Source organism: Amborella trichopoda, chromosome 5, assembly GCF_054954075.1.
Source record: "Amborella trichopoda isolate Santa Cruz 75 chromosome 5, AtrichopodaSantaCruz75HAP2 v2.0, whole genome shotgun sequence".
NCBI lineage: Eukaryota > Viridiplantae > Streptophyta > Magnoliopsida > Amborellales > Amborellaceae > Amborella > Amborella trichopoda.
In genome coordinates this window covers 19,580,017-19,595,946 of record NC_142340.1, presented here as the reverse complement: position 1 = coordinate 19,595,946, position 15,930 = coordinate 19,580,017, and the positions used below count along the sequence as shown (strand labels likewise).

The following is a 15,930-nucleotide window of genomic DNA, read 5'->3' as shown; positions in this document are numbered from 1 at the left end:
TCTGCAGTTGATGGTTTGGCCAAGATTTTTAATATCATCCTTGGAAATCCTTTGAGGAGCCTTGCAGAAGACAAGCTTCGAAATGGGATCAGGTTTGCTTCAACCTCAGTATGCATATAATGGCCATATTTAGCTGATCCATGAGGAGGTCACCATTTAAGATAATGTATGGGCAATCTCAAATAGTTTATAGATTTGGTACCTTTGCCTAAGATGTTGACGCCTTAGCTAAGCATCTTTAGGAGGTTCATCGGCAAGTACTGGAAAAGCTTCAAGAAAGTTATGACAAGTACAAGGGTGATGCTGATCGTCACTGATGTCAAAAAGAGTTCAATGAAGGTGATTCGGTGATGGCGTATCTTAAGCAATGATGTTTTCCTAGTGGCACATTGTTTGAAGACATTTTTCAGCACCATGGGTCTCCGATGCGGAATAAAAAGAAAAGCCGGTCAATAAAGCCTGACAAACAGTGGAAGTTTCGATAGTCTCAGAATGGCTCCAGAAATGACGAAAATCTTCATGAGGACTCCAAAAAGTCTCCTACCAAGTTTTGTCGCATTTCGACATGTCTAAGGCATTGCAGACTGAGAAACAGTTTTAGCAGAATCAACTTCTAGCACCTTGAAACGGATCCCTATAACTCCTACTTTTGGTGTGTCAAACAGCTATGGGACTACCACTATTGAACAGACATCTAGGAAAACGTTATGGGTAAAAGACCGAAATAGGAGGAGCCGCACACTATTCCCGTGTGGCCGCCCTGCAACTAATCACCATTAAAGGGGTAGTCATGAACAGTGACTTTCGCTCATATCTCACTTGTCCAAGGTCGGATCATACCCAAATTTTGTGAGCATTTTCGTCTAGTCAAGACGAGCGTTTCGATATATGGCACGCCCCTTGACGACATCCAAGTGTGAAGAAAAGCTAGATAGAAGTTGCCGATCTGTGAAGGAGGTTGCAGGAAAATCAGCAGCGACACGCCTAGCTCCAGCAGCAAAATCATGACGCTTGCGATCTCGATCGACGTGAAACCAGTAGCATCGCGTGCATAAGGTCCATGGCTATCACTGGTCTGAACCCCACACATGACAAACGGTTAGATTTCGTACACGTAGCTGATGAAGTGGCTGCCAAAACTCAAAAGTTTCGAAATCTCCGTCCGGGCACGAAATCGAGTTGCGTTTATTGCCACGCGACCGGGATGGCATGCTCAGTGTGATTCAGTGAAGAAATCACGGAAAAACATCAAGAAACAAGCACACTACCGATCCGACGTTTGCAAGATTCATCCGAATTTCAAGTCACATGATCGTGGTCTAAAAACACGATCCATGGCTCGAAGTTGGTAACAAATCGATCGCCTTGTTGAGCACTACAAGAAAACAATCATCTTTCAAACAGACGGGCACCAGAGCAACCCCGGATTATCGATGAAAGATCATGCATGTTCTAGAGCAGTAGCAGGGACTGTTTTGAAATTTTTACAATTGTTAAGAAGGGGCAAATCAGTCATTTTGCACCCTATTTTTTTATTTTATTTAATTCAATTAAATCTTAATTTTCAGCAATAAGGGTTAATTTTGATCAATCCATCCATGTTTGGGCAAAACTTTATATATATATCACGTACTATCATGTACATGGATCAAACTTTGCTTAATAAAACTTCATCTTTTCTCATTGCTGGGTCACGGTTTGAGAGAGAGAGGAGGGAGAGAAATTTTCGGGACCGTATCCCTCTGCTTAAGGTAAATCTTTTTCTCTCTCTTCTCTTCTTTCTTCTCTTCTTCTCTCTCTTCTTTCCTCTCTTCTTCTCTTTCTCTTTTGTTTGAGCTTCTCTCAGAGGCCATGCACGACAATAGTAGTGCCGTGCATGCCTCTCTCTCTATCTTCCCTCTCTTGTGGTTTCATAGATCGCGCATGGCGATAGCAGCGCCATGCGCGAGCCTCTTTGTCCTTCTTTTCGTTCATCGCTATCTCTTAGCGAGGTTCGCAGATGACGCTGCCTATCGCCGTCCCCAGATGTGTCCTTGATGTCCCGCGGAAGCCAGACGACGATGCCTATCGCCGCCCGCAGGGGTCTCACCTTGTTGCGTGCCTATCGCAGATGCAGATGCCTATCGCCGCCTGCGAAGGGTCGAGCAATACCTATCGCCCGTTCGCAAGCCTCCTTCGTGCGCTCGGTGCCTTTTGCCGTGCGCAGGCTTTTCTCATGCTCTTGTTGTCTATTGTCGTGCGAAGGCTTCTTTCTTGCGCTCGGTGCCTATTACCGAGCATAGGCTTCTCTTGCGTCCCACGCCTATCACCGTGTGCTTTGTCAAGGAATTATCGCCGCTTCACAAGGAGCCATCGCCGCTCGCAAAGGGGTGTGCAGACTTCTCGTGTTGCCAATGGCGATGCCTAACACCATCTGTAGTTCAATGCTCACCCTCTGACTGTGAGCAACAGTGTCCGACGCCTTCCAAGGTCCGCGACACTGTTACTCCACGACTGCGGATAGCGATGTTTAGCGCCGTCAAGAACCCATCTCTTTGCCGTCTTGCGCCTTCTCTTTAGTCTATTCTCTTATCACTTGACTGAGGGTAGACTCAGTCTAGCACTGCCATAACAGTCTTGATGTCGAGCAGTATTGCCGTCGTGCTGGTCCTGAGTACCATGCCCGTCTTGCTGCCAGACCAGATTAGGACAGACATTTCAGCCTTTGTTTCGAGTAGTATTGCTGTCGTGCTGGTCCTGAGTACTATGCCCGTCTTGCTACCACTCCGAGTCGGTCACTGGTCCAGGTATCATGTTAGTCTCATCCCTTCATCAAGTCCTCTTCTCTTTTTTTTCTTTATTCAAACTCTCTTCTTCATCACCCTAACTTCTCACGAACGTGCATTGCCCTAAGACAAGGGTGGGTCCTTCTGTGCAATTGTCTTACAAGTTAACCATGATAGTGTTGTGCAGAAAACAAGGAGATTGCAGGTCAAGGGAGGCGATTCCAAACCAGCTGAAGCAATTGGGGGGCTTTTTGTAGTGATCTAAAAGGGCGCTCGCGCGGGTCAGCTCTAGTAAGTCACGGACCTAGGTGAGATTGGTCCCCACCTCATTCAATTTCTCTCTCACTAGTTGGGCATCTTCCCTTATTCTGTGAACGAAGTTCTCGAGAGAGCGGTCTCAGGTCCAGGGTTGTCCAAACTCGAGACACATGTCACTCGATCACCTGGATCCAGGTAGGCGAGATCGAGGCACCTAACCGGCTTGGTGACTCCACTGGGGACTTATTACCCCTTTGTCGGTTCGCTCTTGCTCGATTAACATCATCTTTTACTTTCTGCACTATATTTCATGGCATCTGGGTTATTCAACCCATTCATCTGAGTTGGGGATTTTCTCATCCCCGCACTTGTGACTGTCCCAGGGAAGTGAGCTTCTCAAGCTTCGTTCACTACACTCCTCTTGTATCAGGACTCACGGTCCGACTCCCAGGTTCTCCTGGGTTGTTGCGAGAAGGGACTTGAAGTTCCCTAACTCGTCTCTTCCTAGCCCTGGTGGACCCTCCACCAAGACCCTTCGCATTAGTGGCACACATGCCACCATACATAGCACGCACCCTGCTATTGGCAAGTCCTTTGCCTGTCATATTGCTGAGGTACGTCGAAAGGTTGCCCTGTCCACTTTTGCGAAACGCAAGCAGGTTGCCATTGCTCTTGAGAGTCGTTGTAAAGCCACTCCCCATATTCCTTTACCACCCCGAACCTCTATCCTTAAAGGCTCGACACACAGAGGTGGAGATCTTGTGGCCTCCACCTCTCGCACACACCTGAAGGCTCGTGGCTCGACCACTCAAGCCACACCTCAGGGAAAATTTCACGTAGCCTTGAGTTTGCATCCAGGCCTAAGCCTTCTCGGGCCGAATCCTGCACGCGCCACACATCTGCTTTCCACAACTCAGGGCAGCGCCAATTCTGCGCCAACTCAAGACAAGCTCCCTCCTTGTCCCTCACAGAGACGAGCTCGTGGGTCTCGGCCTTTTAAGGTCGAGTCGATTAACCGAGCCTGGGTTGACCCCTAAGTCACTTGGACGACTATCTCTAAAGGTGCACACGCACCGACTTCGCAGCTTCTTCCCCGATCCCAACTTAGGCGGAGTTGTGAACCAGCTCCTTCTTCTATCGCTCCTCTTTCGTCAGGCAAGCACCTCGAGACTTAGTACTCAAAGGTTTTCCTTAAGATTACCATCTTGAGCCAGCCACCCCAGGTCAGCCATGGTCCCGGACCTCCCAAAGGAATTCGTGGCAAAGGCTTGACGACAGATAGAAGCCTTCAATCTCCAAGGCTGCATCCTAGATTGCCCTCTGTTTTGGGGCCTCACTCTCTGCTCCAACTGATAGACACAGCCCTCGCGTGCTCAAGAAAGACGTGGCAGGCTAAGTCGCACGCTCGATTTTGAACTGAAACCTATTGCAGTCTCAGGATCAAGTAGAAGAGAGGCCTCCAGCTCCTGACTGGAGAGGCCCCCAGCTCCTGACTAGAGAGGCCCCCAAGGCAATTGAGGTTACCCTTCTGAATGACCTCTTGCCTCACAATCCCTTCTTCCCTCTTCGGGTTCTCGAACTTGAACGAGAAGTCCAAGATTGCTCGGTGGTCACCATCACAGCAAAGGACCGAGCTACTAAGGAATCACGGTCGCAAGAACATCAAGAACCGGTCCTCACACGGTCGGCATACAAGGCTCGAGTCCAGTCGAGGCATGCTGAGCCCCTACAGACTGACTTCCGCATACGACTCGCTAACCTCGATAGTCCACTACTCCACCTGGCTTTGACCCTCCAGAAGAAACAGTCAGCGTCATGGTGATCAACGCGCCAGATGACGCCCAAGAAGAGCGGATGAATAGGTTCGAGGTGATGATGCAGTCCATCCTCGAAAAGATGGATTGCCTGGAGGCCTCCAGGCACCCTGCTTCTCCTCCTCACCATGAGGCTAACTCCCAGCCTTGAGAGGACACAATTGCCAGGCAAACTCCTCCACTGGTCTCCCAAGATAGCTCTTCTCGCATGGTTTTGCAAATCGACATAAATGCCATGGTGACCCACAGTCTCAAAAATAAGGTCCCGGGCATGCAAGAGACGCCGCTATACCAAAAGCCGTATCTCTCATACATCGACTAGGTGCCCTTTCCTCCAAACTATCAAAAAGGGAAGCTCCCCTCGTGCAATGGTACTACGTTCCCGCATCAGCATACCGCTTACTTCCAAGCTGCTTGTCGAGAGACGGCAACTGACGGATGACTCCTTCTTCGTTAGTTCGTCGAAACTCTCGAAGGGCCAGCCTTCTAGTGGTGTGCTCGGCTGCCGCCAAACTCGGTACAAATAGAGAAATTATTTTACTAGCCCTTTTATGAAGTCCAGAAAAATGTGGAAACCATCAAATTCCTTACTCTGACTCAAGACCCTCGTGAGCCAATCGATAAGTTCATCACCCGATGGAGAGAGTTGGCAACCTGTCATGCCACTCCCATGACTGAAAGAGAAGAAGTTCAGACTTGCATCCAAAATATGCTGACTAAGATTGCCCTGCATGTTGAGGCTTCAGAGCTCATCTCTAAAGCAGTTTGTATAGAAGGTCTGTCCAAGTACCATGGCAGATCTCATCAGCAGCCCTCTAGCTTGGGAAACAATCGGGGCAATGGCAATTCTCGCTCCAACAATTGGGGCAACCAGCAAAAAGTGGTGATTAGTACGGTGGTCACCGTGATTGACACTACGAAAACCTTGAACCTCTCCAAAGGGGTAACCAAAGCACAAGCTGGAGGCAAGCAGCAGTAGTCCTATAACAAGGTCGATTAGATCCAGCACAAGAACAAGGTGTACCCCTTCGAAAAGGAGTGGGTTCTTGTGCTGCTTCAATTACTACTTGAGCAAAACATGGTCCGGCTGCCGGAGGTCAACACCCCAGAGCAAGATGGTCAGGAGACACACGAGAGGTACTGCGACTATCACAAGAGAGTAGGCTACCCCACTCAAGAGTGCTAGACGCTCAAAGACATTATCGAAGGACCAGATAAGGCTTGAAGAGCTAAAGAAAGTATTTGGGGCAACTAAGGCTTCCCACATAGTGTCAATTCAAGAGGATGACGAGGCACCTGCTGTCCTTCGTGCACAATTCTCAGTAATGCTCGAAAAAGGTCTTTTCACGCCAAAGCCGACAAGGCAGCCCAAGTTCCTGCGTCCAGGAACTTAAAACCTCTGGTGTCCGTATCATCGGATACGGGGCCATGACCTGAGCGAATGCACCGGCTTCCATAGCTCTTGGCAAAGAAGATTCAGTAGCACCAAGAAGTTCATGGTAACCCAAAAGGGTGTCTTCAGGTCCCTGCTCCACCAGTGCAGGAAGACCTCCCGACACAAGTTCAGGGAAATGCTGAGCTAGACCCTCCGCAAGCCCTCTTCGAGACGATGCTCCAACAGGGTCTCGTCACTCTCAAGCCCGCTAGACAACCTAAGCGTCTTGCCCAGGGTACAGAAAATCTCTGTTGTCCATATCACTAGATATGGGGCCATGAGCTTGCGGAATGCCCTGGGTTCGAAGCTGTAGTTGCAGAGAAGGTACAAAAAGGCTACATTGTCTGTGCTGTTCTCCCTGAACACACCCAAGCCATCTCTCTCGTCCAAGAGGAAATCCCACTGCAAGTCCCCTATGAGCCTGCACTAGACCCTTCAGAGCCCTCGACTTCTCAGCCCTAGGAAGTCTACCATGGACGCAGTAGGCTCAAGTCCCTGAAACGTGAGGCAATCCATCAAGCTAGGGCTACTCATCAGCCTGATAGGGTGGTCCAAATACCCCCTAAGGGATCCAGAAAGAGACGAGCATTTAGGTCGGCTCGCCAAAGGAATCATATTCCTTAGCCACCAGTAGAATAAGAATTCATTAGGCCCCTTCCTCCACTGCCGACCTTACAGGACTTCATCTCAGGCACAGCTCGCCTTATCCCTTCGTCCGATCAAGTGGACGTCCTTGAGTCATCAGCTGCTCGGGACTCGTCCAATACGAGTGACGACGCTAAAAGCACCCCCCAACGGTCAGAGCCAGGGCGAAACCTAAAACACCCCCTCGCACTCCTCTATCTGCTGGAAAAATCGTAGAGTTTCTAGTAGAGCCCCTGTTGCTTTTCCTTCTCTTCCAATAACTAGAAGACCGTCGGAGTCCCCTGACCCTTCTGCAACTTGTCAACAATCACGGAACTACCAGAAAATCACTAGAATTCCAGCTGAGTACCACTGTGACTCTCAGCCTTGTGAAGATCCCTGTTCCCTACTTAGAAGGTCTCAGCACTCTCTGAAGAAGTTCACAAGCGCTTTGTTAAGACCCGCGACCTGCTGAAGTTTGCTGGAAATCCTCTTTAAGGTCTGCACGCTGCAAGTTTTGGCCGGGAAACTCCTGCCGGAAGTCTCTATACGAAAGCTCCGACTCTCTCTAAAAAGCTCTCTTTGCTGTTTTACCTTTCGATAAAACAGTAAAATGGGGTTTTACCCCCTTTTATACTCAATAGTGTAGCGAAGTGCCCCTCACAAGTTCCAGCCCTCCTCTTCAGACGACGATAGGTCCAGGTCGGGGCAGGTAAGCCCGAGGCCCGATTGCAAGTCATTGCCGCCTGTGCCTCATAAACCAGCTGTTATCGCCATGCCTTATTGCCACGCGCTTCTCACAAAGGGCTATCGTCGCGCTCTTCACACAAAAGCTATCGTCGCCTGCTTTACAGAGGCTATCGTCGCGTGCTTCATAGGAGGCTATCGCCGTGCGCTTCATAGGAGGACATCACCGCACGCTTCACTAAGAGTCGTCGCTGCGTGCTTCACCAAGGCCTAACACCGTACGTGCGCCATCTAGGCTTAACACCGTGTGCGTCATCCAAAACTTAGCGACGTGCGTATGGTACAACACTGCCGACTGTGGATTTTTCCCACCCCAGAACGTGAGCCGTCATCCCCACAAGCAGCCTACCACTTTGTATCCCCAGGGAGTCAAGTCTCCATTACGGCCCTGTAGTCAAGTTCCCCATGGAGTCACATTCCCTACCCACCTAATTGGTCTAGGTGCACGACCTTAAACTGCAAGGTCCAAACTATATGACTTTAAACTGTAGCGGAGGTCTAGTTGCACGACCTTAAACTGCATGGTCCTAGCTGCAGGAATTTAAACTGCATAGCCGTGGTTTAGACTATATGACATTAAACTGCAGCGGAGATCTAGTTGCACGACCTTAAAATGTATGGTAGGCTATCACTGGTCTGCACATGATAAACGGTCAAATTTCGCACACGAATTCGATGAAGTGGCTGCAAATTCTGGCGCCGAAATTCTAGATTCGGCCAAAACTTAAAAGTTGCGAAATTTTCGTTCGAGCACAAAATCAAGCTACGTTTGTTGCCACACGACCGGGATGGCATGCTCAGTGTGATCCAGCGAAGAAATCACGAAAAAACATCAAGAAATGAGCACACTATCGATCCTAAGTTTGCAAGATTCATTCGAATTTCAAGTCACATGATTGTGGCTTAAAAACACGATCCATGACTCGATGTTGGTATCAAATGGATTGCAATGCAAGCCCTACAAGAAAACAATCATCTTTCGAACAAACGGGCACCAGAGTAACCTTGGATCATCCATGAAAGATCATGCATGTTCTAGGGCAGCAGCAGGGACTGTTCTGGAATTTTCACAATTGTTAAGAAGGGGCAAATCAGTCATTTTACACCCTATTTTCCTATTTTATTTAATTCAATTAAATCTTAATTTTTTGCAATTAGGGTTAATTTTGATCAATCCACCCATGTTTGGAAAAAACTCTCTATATATATCACGTACTATCATTGTACATGGATCGAACTTTGCTTAATAAAATCTCCATCTTTTCTCATTGTTGGGTCATGGCCTGAGAGAGAGGAAGGAGAGAGAAACTTTTGGGACGGTACCCTTCGGCTTAAGGTAAATCTTTTTCTCTTTCCTCTCTTCTTTTTTCTCTTCTTTCCTCTCTTCTTCTCTTTCTCTTTTGTTTGAGCTTCTCTCAAAGGCCAGGCACGGTAGTGGTAGTACCGTGCATGCCTCTCTCTCTCTTCTCTCTCCCGTGGTTTCACATGTTGCGCATGGCGATGGCAGCGTCATGCGCGAGCCTCTTTCTCCTTCTTTTCGTTCATCTCTATCTCTTAGCGAGGTTCGTAGATGGCGTTGCTCATCGCTGTCCGTAGATATGTCCTCAACGTCCTGCAGAAGCCAAATGGCGATGCCTATCGCCGCCCGCAGGTGTCTCACTCTGTTGTGTGCCTATTGCAGACGGCGATGCCTATAGTCGCCCGCGAAGGGTCGCGACAATACCTATCGCCTTTCGCGAGCCTCCATTGTGCGCTGGGCCTATCGCCTTGCGCAGGCTCTTCCCGCGCGCTCAGTGCCTATTGCCGTGCGCAGGCTTCTTTCACGCTCTTAGTGCCTATCGCTGAGCACATGCTTCTCTTGCGTCCCATGCCTATCGTTGTGTGCTTTGTCAAGCAACTATCGCCACGTGCTTTACAATAGGCTATCGTCGTGCCCTTCACAAGGAGCCATTGTCTCCCGCACAGGATGTGCTGCCTTCTCTTGTTGCAAACGGCGATGTCTAGAACCGTCTGTAGTTCACTGCTCACCCTCTGACTGTGAGCGACAGTGTCCGGTGCTGTCCAAGGGCCGCAACACTGTTACTCCATGGCTGCGGATGGTGATGTTTAACGCCGTCGAGATCCCATCTCTTCGCCGTCTCGCGCCTTCTCTTTAGTCTATTCTCTTATCACTTGACTGAAGGTAGACTTAGTTTAGCATTACCATAACATTCTGAATGTCAAGCGGTATTGCTGTCGTGTTGGTCCTGAGTACCATGCCCATCTTGCTGCCACACCAGATTAGGACAGGCATATCGACCTCGGTTTCGAGTAGTACTGCTGTCGTGGTGGTCCTGAGTTCCATGCCCGTCTTGTTATCACTCCGAGTCGGTCACTGGTCCAGCTATCATGCTAGTCTCACCCCTTCATCAAGTCCTCTTCCCTTTTCTCTCTTTATTCAAACTCTCTTCTTCATCACCCTAACTTCTCACGAACGTGCATTGCCCTAAGACAAGGGTGGGTCTTTCGGCCCACTTGTCTTGCAAGTTAACCATGATAGTGTTGTGCAGAAAAAATGAAGACTGCAGGTCAAAGGAGGCGATTCCGAAACAGCTGAAACAGTTGGGGGGCTTTCCGTCGTGATCTAAGAGGGCGCCCACACGAGTCAGCCTGAGTAAGTCACGAACCCAGGTGAGGTTGGTCCCCACCTCACATTCAATTCCTCTCTCACCAGTTGGACACCTGCCCTTGTTCTGTGAATGAGGTTCTCGAGAGAGCGGTCTGAGGTCCCGGATCGTCCAAACTCGAGACACGATCACCTAGATCCGGGTAGGCGAGATCGAGACACTTAACCACACATATCATAAGCTCAAATACTAGAAGATTAGCCCTTGTCATGCGCTTCAGAAGACTGACAGTAGTGTATACAAGATTGAGCTTACGGAGATTTCTCCTAAATTTTGTAATTTGGATCTATATGAGTATCATAGAGAGTCTTTTGATGTAGAAGTTGCCAAGTGGATAGTACAAATTCCTAAGCATGTTGGCTATATGATCTATAAAGTTATTGACGTCCAGACGATTACTACCCATTGTGGTTCCTGCAATTAGTATTTTGGGCAACTGGAAAGGCCAACTTGAGTTAGAGAATTTGTGGATCGCAAAGGAGCTGACGAATATTGATGCAGGAGCTTTAAAGAAGTTCATGGATGATCAGACTTGAGGGCTTCAAGGTCAACATTTAGAGCTTCATAGGCATTTTTTTTGCCACAATAATGGGGTGCTGATTTTGGGATCATAGTTCGTACAATTCCAATTTCAAAATTGAACCAATACAAGGATTTTGAAATTAGAGTAAAAAATTCTGCCTACACAAAGTTGAGGTGTTGTTTCGGGGTTCTTTTTAGAACGAGTTTGTCTTATTTTATTTTTTAAAAGGATAATAGAGTGAAGTTTGGATTAAATTTTGATTCGAAGTTCTAATTACATTAGAATTAGGATTAGGGCACCCAAATAGTTTGTAATTGAGGCTTGTATGGGTTTCTCATCAGAGTTGATTATTGGTTGAGTACTCTAGTTCTTCAGAAATAAAGTGAATGCGCAGAGCTATTAAAGTTAGGCTTGTTATCTTTCCTTTTATTTTTCAAGTAAATTGTGAGAGTTCTATTATGTGTCTTTCTTTGGTTGTTCAAATTTTCTTTAGCACCTCTAGGTAGGGGAGAAAAAAATCCACCTCTTGAGGTGCCTGCCTTGGGCCTCCGTTATTCACCAAATGGCTGAAAATGCCCTAGGAGAATAATGATTTTTGAGAGATTTTTGTTTTTTTTAAATACATTTTTCCTTTTTGGTTCTATGGTGTGGGGGTTATTCGTATCGTGCACCCCCCATTGTGTTGGAATCCTTGTTCTCATGCAAAAATCCTATATTGAACCTAACGTTGTAATATTTTTCAAATTGGAGGAAAAGATTGAGAATAATTTTAATCAAGTCCAAGTTTTGTGAAAAATCAATCAAAATCAATCAAAACTGGATTTTATTATTACTTCTTGTCTTGTTATTTCATAGCCATGTAATATCATGTTGTAGGTGAATAAAAATTATTCACAGAGGTGAAAAGTTCACCTTGTAATTTGAATCATCAAGTGGATGAGTTTTCTAAATTCTAAATATTTTGATGGGATTTAGATCCAACTATGTTAAGGAATTATTAATCTACTGAAGCACTCCATCTTCTACCATGGACTATAATCAACACTCACTTTCTCAAATGGACTCAACAGTTGAGTCGTTGACCATCGCAAGGGTTCATGATTGGGCTACCAATGTCTGTTAATAGGTGAGGGGACATATTCCCAGTCTGTGGATTACAAGTTCTCCTTAGGGACAAGTCCAAGGTCATACAAACCTAGAGCAACCACAACTCTATAGTGTATATGCAATAATATCTCGCACATGTGCACATATCACCCTCAACAGTGATTTTTTTACCGACACAACTATCATATGTACATGCCGTGTGATAGTTCAAGTTGAGGCTTTAGCCTACGTCTCTACAGGCCTACCATCACACACAAGGGTGACACAGTCCCTTAGCTCTCTACCTTGAGCAACTCTGACCACATCAAGGGATAAGTCTGCTAACCCTCATCGTTGTTCTCTATGCCTAGGTATTAACGTTTTTGTAACTCGACTAGCATAGCTCGTTAATCTTAGTCTGAGTCTCCGAAAAACTTCATTTGCCAATCTCGGTTCTATTTGACCATACTCCCATTGAGTTTTTGTTCCACTATATTAAAATATTGATTACATGGTCTCATAAGGCCTTTAATGGCCACAAATACCCAACAAAATGAAATATATCCACAAATTGTATGGTACTAAAGGAGCTCTAGGAGACCATTTTATGTTACTGGAGAAGTTCCAGGAACCCTTTGATATTATATTATATTTTTGTACAAGGTTAAATACCCATGGTTTGGGTTTCGTGACTGTGACGTTGTGAGAGCCAAAAAGCCTTAATAAAATTTTGAGATGAATCCATGGAGAATAATCTTTGCCAAGTTACTCAACAGATTTATCAATCTATAAATCATGTTATGGGTGGAAGACCCATCTCAAGGTAAGACGTTTGGGTGGCAGCCCAAATAGGTGGGAGTGCTAACAAAGATGTTGATCCGCATAATATGATTGCCCTCGGTAATTGTACTAAAAATATGGACTCCAGGTTTCAAGCTTGTAAAAAATGTAAAAATTTAAATCTTTTCTCACAAAGTACTTCTCTCATATGCCAGAGTGGATTCGTGCGCGATTCTTGAATTGTGGGATTTCGAATCCAAATCGATGGGGACAACAATTCTAATAATGTTGGAATCATGATTCCTATTTCGTCAGATCACACTTCCGGAACCTATTGAACACTGTGGGTTATGTGCGATTCCTGATGGGTAAGAAACATGATTCCAACATAAAGGAATGCCGATTCCTACAAATAGGAATCATAATTCCTATTTTATTGGATCGTGATTCTGATTGTTGGGAATCACGTCTCCGATGTTTTTCATCGTATTGACGACAATTGCAAGATTAGCAATCATCTAGTACACGCAATTCTGCGATTCCGATTCCTGATGAGAATTGGAATCATAGGCGTGCCCGTGGTTTTGACTTTCAAATGGATTGCAGTCTGCTACTGAGCACCGGATATACATTGTGTAAAAGCAACTTGTATAGCCAAGTGTAGTGTAGAAGTAAAGGTCAATTAATAATTCTTCTTCAAACCGATGTGGCTAAGGAGGCTAGTGACTGTGATTGGTCTATAAATTGGATCTTCTTATAAATATGTACTAAACATAAATGGAATTCTGTACCATCTAATTTAATAATCCATTAGAGAACCATTCACATTATGAGATATTCACATTTTGTTACTGGGAGGTGGCATTTGATAAAATTTGGATAGCATCTGACTATCATTCAGCCAACATGCTTACAGGGCCACTTGCAAAATAGATTTACAAGTGTATATCATTGCATATATCAAACATTATTGCCTATGATCTGGTACATTGATTATAATACCTCATTGGCCCTGTGGGAGGAAAAAGTGTAAGATTTTTATGTCCACATGATCTTATGTCACTCAAAACACTATAAAACATAAGTCATCTGATGGACTTATGCTTCTCTTTTCTCATATCTTTTTACCTCATATTGCTTATTTGTGATGCGTAAATACTGCTGTAGGCTGCAACATCAATATTTTGTGATTTTACTTTGGTTGTTCAAAGTATTCAGCACAGGCATGGCACAGGCATGGCACACCCATTTTGAACTATGGTGTTTTCATCCTTTTGCGATGTTATAAACCCGTGTACCATTCAATATTTAGTGGCAGGACCATAGTTACTGGGATCCCCTAAACTAGTTGTCGTTCCTGCCCTGGGATCTTGCTCCAATGCTCTTAGATAGCGATCTCAATGGGATCTTGATTCCCCTTTTTGGGATCTTGAGCCCCATTTTCTAGGGTTGCTCCTAGCCACTCGAAGGGTCAACAAGTGGCCAAGTGAATGATTCATTTGGATCTTAGTTGCGATCATCCTCTATCTCTAAGGTTTTGGTCTTTTAGAAAATGTAAAATTGCAGCTAAAGCAGTTTGATATGCTTTTGGATGTTGCAAATGAAGCAGATATTTATCAATAAAAAATCAGCTCCCTTGCATATATATCAGTTATCTTGATGTGCCTCATACGGATAGGTTTTTAATGTAATTTAGGATTATTGTTACATATACTACACGTCAAAAGAATATAATAATAATATTATTAGGCACATAAAATATAATGAATAAACAATTACTTTTTATTGCCCTTTTTTTTGTATGCACATGTTTTTATTCCATTTTGAGGGTTCTCAGATTATCTGTTTTTTTAATAAAATTATTTATTTTTAAATTTTGTTTAGTTGTTAATATGTGGAATGCACTCCTTACCTAGAGAGCTTCTTGCATGTCTTTATCAGTCACTCTTGCACCCATGACCGCTTCCGTCCCTGCCCCCGCCCCCGCCCCCTCCCCCACCCCCGCCCCCGCCCCCTCCCCCCCCCCCCCGCCCCCGCCCCTGCCCCCTCCCCCGCCCCCGCCCCCGCCCCCCCCCCCCCCGCCCCCGCCCCCGCCCCCGCCCCCGCCCCCGCCCCTGCCCCTGCCCTGCCCGAGTACCCTCTGCAAGCATGGGCAGGACAATTGTCTTCAGTTGTATCATGAACACTCATACTAGATGATGGATTAATTATAAGAAGGTTGGTTTGACCCAAATAGCTGTTAGTCATTAACCTAATCATCATGACCCGATGAAACCCAAGATGTAGACTATCATGTCATCCAGGCAAGATTACTTATGGCCTTCATTGTTCTCCCATTTATCACCATGCCAGAGCAAAGTATAGATTCACCTTCCATGTGTTGCTTATATTTATAGGTACTACATTACTAGGCTGCCTCTTGAGAGTTTTATATCTGATTTACAAAAAATTTAAACTGTCATGGCTATTTCATAATTCTCATCCAAACATCAACAGGGAATTTAGACCATCATTTTAGTCATTGAAATCTACTTCTACAAAAATAAACTTGTTCCAAAATTCAAAAATAAACTCTATTTTTTTTTAAAAAGAAACTTATGGCATTTTATGTCGTACGTATTTTGCTGGAATTTTGCTTTGTCGATGCTACTTTTGGATGCCTCCTCATGATTTAGGTATAGCTCTCATTTTGAGTAGCCTTCGTTTATGCTTTCTTTTTATGTGTTCATATCACTGCAACCAAATTTCAGGGAAAATAAGTATGTTCCGTGTACTAATTTGTTTTCGAAATATCTCTAGTGTTGATTAAGTACAGCTAATCAATTCGAAGCTTCCTGCTTCCTGCTTCCTAAATCTACAACTGTTTGTGCTGAAAGTTGAATGGTTCATGTGGAATTATTTGTATCGGTATGTTTATCAAATGGGTTTCTAGACTGGAGAGTAATATATGCAATGGACTTTTCATGTGGTAGTAAGGATGTTATTTGTTAGATAAGAAGTTTTATCAGCACCTTTGGAGTTGCATATCATTTTTTTTTTTCTCTCGATATGAATGCCATGTAATTCCCACTTTTCTTTATTGGTTTCCTAGTTGTAATAAGTTATAGCACATAGTAACAGTTACTGGACTTGCAGTATTTTTTTTCTATGAATTTTTCTCAAAGTGCTTGCTATTTCTCCTTCTGTTGAAACTTCTTATACTCTCTTTTTCTTGTATTGGAGTTTGCTTTGA

General features: G+C 45.2%; 1 protein-coding gene across 6 annotated transcripts in view; it reads left to right on the top strand.

The window, feature by feature from the left end:
* The window catches only part of LOC18448245 (uncharacterized), a 53,092-nt gene that overhangs the window by 28,397 nt on the left and 8,765 nt on the right, over positions 1–15,930 (top strand). The window lies entirely within an intron of this gene.